Below are 7,381 nucleotides of genomic sequence, written 5' to 3' on the forward strand. Positions count from 1 at the left end.
AAATGGCACATTCAGCTATGGATTGTTGGACAAAATTTTGCATTCCTTTCTAGTGAATTTGGGTGGCAAGTCTCTTGCAAGTGCATAGAACTCCTGAGTGGCCTCCTACTGGTGATGAGTCGAATAACTCTAGAAGTTGATGAATGTGGGTTAAATCACGTGGTATCACCAGCCAATGTTTATAGAGCAAAAAGTCATTCTCTACTATGTTTCTTGGGTGGATAGTAGGGTCCTCTTGGACTTGTTAACGTAGGCTGCTCAAATCTGGTGATTTTGTGCTTCATCTCATAGTTGATCTATGAGAGAGCATGTTAGGGAAGTGAGTAATGATGGAAACAGTTGTGGTTAGTGTGGCAGTGTGTCTGCTGCTTTATTAGTGTATCCAACCTTTGTATTTGATCACGCAATTGTAGCCAAGTAATTTGGTTACCCACCATTGTTTTTCTGGCGATAAAACTGACTATTCCAATAGAAATTTCAAGCTTTGATGGTTAGTTCTTTTGATGAACCTCTGGCCTACAAGATAGGGTTGCCATTGCTGAATTGCAAGAACCACAACTATCATTTCTCGTTCGTATATTAATCTGGCCTATTTGTGTGATGTCAGTTCCTTGCTAAGGAAGGCTAGTGGGCTTCCTTCTTGCATGAGAACTGCACCCACTCCTTGGCTTGACGCACCACATTCAATAATAATTTATTTTGTGAAGTCTGGGAGTGCGAGTGTCAATGGAGAAGAAATAATTGCTTTCAGAGCCTCAAAGGCCTGTTGGGCCTCCATAGCCTAGAAAAAGACATTCTTCTTAAGTAGACTTGTCATAGGCACAACAATCAATCCATATCATTTGATGAATCGATGATAGTACCCTGTTAGGCCTAAGAAGGCACGTAATTCTTTGACATTTTGTGGTTGGGGCCAATCTATCATACTTGCAATTTTTCTGGGCCTACGACTACAATGTCGTTTTCCACCACATGCCCAAGGTAGCATACTTGAGTTTATGGGCCCTTAATAATTCCAAGGTAATTTGTAAATGCACTAGGTGTTTATCCCAAGTAGTGCTATTGTTAGACAGTGTATGCCCTTACCAATCAAATTGATGTATTGATGCATTTATTGTAAATGAATAAAAGTACACAATAGTTTCATGTTAAAATTGGTTTGTTTCTGTGTAATTACCCTTAAATTGGATACTTATGAGACTCGTGTTAGTTTAGAATGTTCTCAGTCATTTGATAGAATTGGGAAAACTTATCATGCCAAGGTGGATACTGATGTGCTGCCAAGAATGTTGGGGTAGGTTGTCTTAGTTGCTAGGGTTAGACCCGAAGCACATGTAGTGTGTGTTTGTTTGAAACACTGAACCTGAACTAATTTTCAGTTATACCCTGAACTTTGGAGACTGGTGGACAAAACTAGAAAGTTAAACCTAACCCCTAGACTCGATTATGGTACTGCATTGGGTGTCGGATCAGGATGTCTTTGATATGCTAATCAGTGAGATCCTTTAGGGGTCAAAACCTGGGTATGCTGGAGTAATCCGAGAATCCATTCGAGTGGGTGATCATAGTGACAAGATCAACCCCTTTGTCGGACAAAGTGAATGATCGGGATTGCATTCTCTCTGATGGAAACCAAAAATTACCGACAGTCGATTTCAACCGTGTTTGAAATTTGTTTTGCAATATATATATATTATGTTTTAAGAAAAAGGTTTGCAAAAGGTTTTAATTCTTAGGACCCATCCAAGTAGAGATTGCAACACTGCACCTTGTAGCCAGGGGAGAGGTCCTTCCCTGTCGGGCAGTGTTTGATCATTATGGGCTGAGAGGTTAAGTGTAAGAGACCATTTAGGGCTATTTAACTGATGGGTTATATCCTACTTAAGTCCTTTATCCTTGGGCCTTCATAGGATGGCTGGACTCAAGGATCATTTAATGTAAATGTTAAGCCCATAAGAGCCCATACTAATGGACTCAAGGGTTCACTATGCTTAATAGTGAATTCGGCCAGGCCTTTTCACAGAGGCTGGGCCGAACCCATATGGGCTTATGTAGGGTCATTGTTGGGGTCCCACATCATACAAAGTGAACCAAATGGGCCATCAACTACCTAGGGACATGAGGCACTTACTTATTGGGCCTAAAGCCCATGATTAATTAGATTAATCAGGGTGTCACATGACAGCTTAAGCAGTCATGTGATTTGGGTGAATATGGTCTAGATCAGCCATTAGGATAAGAAGGTAAGTCTTATCCACTTAGAGAGTTTAAATTCAAATAAAGATTTGGATTAGGAACCTCCTAATTCGATTAGGAGTGGTGATCCTTAAGGCTAAGAAAAGAGGAGATCGAATCTGCTCCAAATAACTCTACTCTCAGTTCTCTCTCTACTCTTGCTGTCCTAGAAACCCTAATTCGACCTTCAGTTCTTGGACTGATATTGATCAGTTGTGACTTCTGATTTTTGCAAGAAAATATCAGAACCAATTCATGCTCACCTCCCTTGTTTGATCCAAGGTGTTAGATCACAGTTTTGCTGAAAATTGTTGTTGAATCGGCTTCAATCAAGCACACCATCTTCAGTGGAAGCTAGTTTTGGAACTCTCTTTGGATGTGAACTACTACTTTGGGAGCTACATTTGTGGAATTTGTATCAGGTATATTTCTCCCTTTCTTTTGGTTTCAAATCTAGTCCAGTTTCGGTGCAAGAATAATCTTTGAAAAATGTAATTTTTTTTAAATGGAAATACGATTCCTGAAAGGATCAAAGAAAATTTTTGAAATTTTGCCAAACCATCTAGCATGACTCGACCATCCATATGATGGATTTCCCCTTCCTTCAGCTGTATACTAGTATGTCATAAAAATGCTAGTATAAATTTGCATAAGTGGAACCAAAACACATCATTCATAAGTGTTTGGAAAGTAGCTGGAGCATTGATCAACACAAATGGCATGACCAAAAACTCCAAATTTGATGATGTCCTGATCTCAAATCCAATTTGGAAAATATTGTGGCGGATTAAATTCATCTAGTAGTTCATCAATTATTAGTATGGGGAGCCGATTCTTTCATAGTAATGTTATTTAGGGCCCTATAGTCTATACAAAACTGCCATGCCCCACCCTTCTTTTTAACAAGTAGTACTGGAGAGGAGAATGGGCTATGGTTGGATTGTATAATTTTTCTATCAAGCATATCTTGCACTTGTTTTTCAATTTCTAATCTCTAGAATTGAGGGTAATGATAGAGCCTTACATTCGTGGGTGCATTTTCAGGCAACAGAGGAATGCGATGATCATGGACACATTTCAGTGGAAGTTCTTTAGGTTCTTTGAAGACCACCAAAAATTATTGGAGTAGTTGTTGTAATTGCAAGTGGAAATCCTTAGATCTGCTGGGATTGCTTCCTTTTGTTAAGATGGGGTTGGCCCAGGGAGAGTTTATTTCCATTAGAATGATGTGGATTGGATTTGCTACTTGTTTTCTTAGTGCGGTAAGGCTGATGGGCCTTGGATCCTTAGACAGCCGCCCTTGGATATGCACCTGTGATTCCCCCACCTAAAAGTCCATTGTGAGGTAGGCCCAATACTAGTTAACTTGAGTATTGTACATAAACTCTAACTCTTGTATCTATAAATATACAAGGTTTGACTGGTTCCACATTGAACCATTCTCATTCAACACAAGTCTCTACTTTTATTTCTTTAACTTGGTATTAGAGCCTTATTACCATGGCTTCAATCAATAGTTCAACAAAAGGAGGGATCAATAGCCCTGATGTGGCTACTTATGATGATGTGGTAATATTGTTATCCTCAATACTAGTTAACAAAAATAAATACATAATTAATTAATCAATAACACAAGTAAAATTAATAAAAAATAATTAATGTTTAATAAAAAATATTAAACTAATTAAAATTAATAACACAAGAAAAATTAATAATACAAGACGGTGAGAGAGAGAGAACCGTCGCTACTTGTTCAGGTCACAAAGGGTTCGAATGACCTAATTTTTGAGTTATATGAGGGATAAACCATGTCATTAAAATTTCTTTGAGGTTACTAATGTCTTTTACACACCTTTGAATTACATCTGAGCGCATTGAGGACCCGCCCCACCTCTTACGAATTAAGACATGAAATTGGATTTCAGATCTAGTAATAAGAGGGTGATGTTACACGCTCTGACTGTTCCCTACTAGAGGATGATTTGGCTTCCAGTCGAACGACGAGCTAAGTAAATCTATAGAACAAGATCAGAGAACCCGGGGTGGATAACTCAGCGAGGTTGCTCCGATGCTTAAGTTAGTAATCTGGTGCGAGCTGAAGAGCTTTGAGAATGTAGAGAGCTAGAGAGCAGAAAAATCACGCGTACCTTATGCCTTCGGGGTTGGAGCCTTTATATAGTTGAGTAGTCATGGGGCACACGAAAGAGTTCCGGGATATCCGGGATGTGGAGATGGAGTTCACTCCGCTTCCGAAGGAACAACATACAGAAGGCTTATCTCGTTTTGCCTCCGATTCCAGCAGAGTCAGGATGAGTCCTTATCGTGATCCCAGAAAAGTCAGGGTTTGTTAACTCATCGTGATCTCAAGGGATTTGGGATTCATTGGAGACCAGTTATGTGGCACTTCGAGTTACTGGTTCCGAACTAGTACTTCGGTCTTTTACTTCCGAACTAGCTTGGATACTGAGGTGCCTCGATGCCGAGGTGAGACTTGCGACGCGGTGACCCTGCTCCAAGGTGAGCCTTGGGCCGAGGTGGCCTTTGTGTCGATGTGACTGAATACGCGAGCTCAATTGTTGCGAACTGAGCTTATCAGACTAAGTTGTCATCTCTTGGTCAGGTCGTGTCCACGTGTCCCCTTTTTACTAGGTCAGGCCAAATCACCCTTCATCAATTGCCCCCCACTCCCCAAGCCAGGGGTCCCGACCCAGTGCGGGGAGTTCATGACGAATCCAGGTGGATTTGGCACGAGGTCCAGACGGCTTGTTGAGCGAATCGTTGGTCGGACCTGTTCGGCCAACCGACTCAACCTGGAGTAACCCAGGTTGCATCTAGTCTACGCGCGGACATCACGCAATCTATAAACTCCGCGGATGTCAAAACACACGCTAAACTGATTTCAACCTCGGGGGTCGTGTAGTTAGTTTTCCTAGGAGCTGTTGGATCACTTCGATCTCGACCACTAATTCTCGGACACAGCGGCTATAAATAGGGGGCTCGAGACTCATTTGCGTCGCCACAAATTCGCTAGCCTTCGGTTTGAGGTCGTGCTCAAATCCCTTAGCTTGGTGTGTCTTCAGTTCGGTGTTCTTTCGAGATCATCTTCCTCTCCTTGGTCTTTCCTTTGGTGTGTTTTCCCTAGCTCTCTTTTCTGATTTTGTGTTCTTTCCATGTCTAGCTTTAGTTTCGATAGTCTTTTAGACGGGAGCGGTGGATCCGTTGGGGCCGAGGTAGGTACCTTGGCTCAGGTCGTAGATCGCCATATCGAAGAAGTTACTTCGGGTCAAGATGCAGTCTGCGATCCTCCTGAGGTGGAATCACCCTGGGGGGAGCGAGTGGCCTCGGGTGTTCTAGCATTCATCTCGCATCGAGGTCGACAGCTAGATAACTTTGGCCTGTCAACAATGACGGCGGACAGATTCCTATCCCTAGTAGCTCGATATAGGCTTCCGAACAACTTTGTCTATAGTATTACCCTAGGTAACTTTCCTTGGGAGCATGGTTACGACGAAATCATGATCTTCGAGGAACAGCTCGTAGCTGGTCTTCGTCTTCCACTTCACCCCTTAATAATCGAGGTCATAAAGCTTTTCAACATTACCATTGACCAGCTGCACCCGAACTCCATTCGTAATGTAGTAGGAACCATCTCTCTTTTCCATGACTATAACCTTCCCCTCAACCTCGACATCTTCTCCTCCATTCTTTCCATAAAGAACTCATCCTGTGTTCTGCTCAAACACAGGCGAACTTACTACCTTTCCCCACGTCCGGGCTACAAACTCTTGCACAAACTCCCAAACAAGGTCCTAGCCTGGAAAAGGCATTACTTTGTGGTTCGCAACACTGAGGGGTGGCCTTTCCCGACCTACTAGAGGGCGGCCATCCGAGACCCCGGTGTCAAGTTGGACTTAAAGACAAGAGAAGCGCTCCGATCTTGGGCGGAGCTTGGTCTGAAGTTTGTGGACTATGTGACCGAGGACAAGCTCGTGCAAGCCGATCTGAGTCCTGGTAGGTCGTAATTTGTTGTATTTCCTTTGCTTCATCTTGGTATTGTTTCTAAGTATGCTTTGGTTGCAGCTATCATGGACATCCTCGCGATCAAGCTTTTTGGAAGTATGAAGAAGGGGAAGAAGAAGCGAGCTTCGAAAAGAGCTCGCGTTGAGTCTTCGCAGGCTGCCATTCCAGAGCCCGAGCAACCTCCCGTGATCGACCTGGTCGAGGAGGAATTCAGGATGCTCTCCCCGCCTCGCGCACCCGAGGAGGCAATGTCTTCGGAGTCCGCCCCTACAGCTGTCACTTCTTCAGGCAGCGATGAAGCAACTCGGAGCATTCAGACTCCGAAATACAGCCTTCTCAAGAGCCAAAGCACAGTATACGCCGAGGAGGTTGCTAGCTGGGTCGAACTGCCAGTTGCTCAGCTCGGAGCACGAGCGGCTATCCACTATATGGTGGTAGGTTTTCTAACTTAACTTCTTCGATTTTGTACTTGGCTTCTCTTGTGCTAACTCTTGTTCACTTCTCTTGGCAGGTGAACTCTTCTATCCATGCCCTGACTTACCATTCCGATGTGCATCTGAAGTGGGCTCTTACAGCTGAATCTTCTTCCCGTAAGGCTCACGTCGAGCTAAACTTGGCCCGCAATGAAGTTAACCAGTTGAAGAAGGTTGCACGGGCTAAGAAGGAGCTGATCACACCACTGATGTCCGAGAAGGAGGAGCTCGCGGAGCAGAAAGCAACACTGAAGAGGGAGGTGGAGAACCTCAAGGTCCACGAAAAGGAGTGGACTGAGATACTCCCTCAGGAAGTGGAGGAGGCCAAGGTCAAGGCCATCGAGGAATACAAGGCCTCGGAGGAGTACCGACGGGAGATGATCGAAGTGGGAACCGTGAGGTACCGCAAAGGTTTCAAGCTTAGTAGGTGGTTGACCCAACACGAGTTCCCTCAGCTCGATCTCAGTACCATTACCACCTCGAGGATTACGAAGGAAATGGCCGCCGAAGCTACTGAAGATCCAAACTCTGAAGCAGAAAACGATAGCGACCTGCTCGATGATGTTGAGGAGATCGATACTGATGTGAGCTGTATGAACCCTCTTGCTGAAGCCTCGGATAAGGGTGAGGAGCCCCGAGACGACTAGAAGTCT

Source organism: Nelumbo lutea, chromosome 1 (genome assembly GCF_056320005.1).
Source record: "Nelumbo lutea isolate HS-2025 chromosome 1, American lotus-T2T, whole genome shotgun sequence".
Classification (NCBI taxonomy): domain Eukaryota; kingdom Viridiplantae; phylum Streptophyta; class Magnoliopsida; order Proteales; family Nelumbonaceae; genus Nelumbo; species Nelumbo lutea.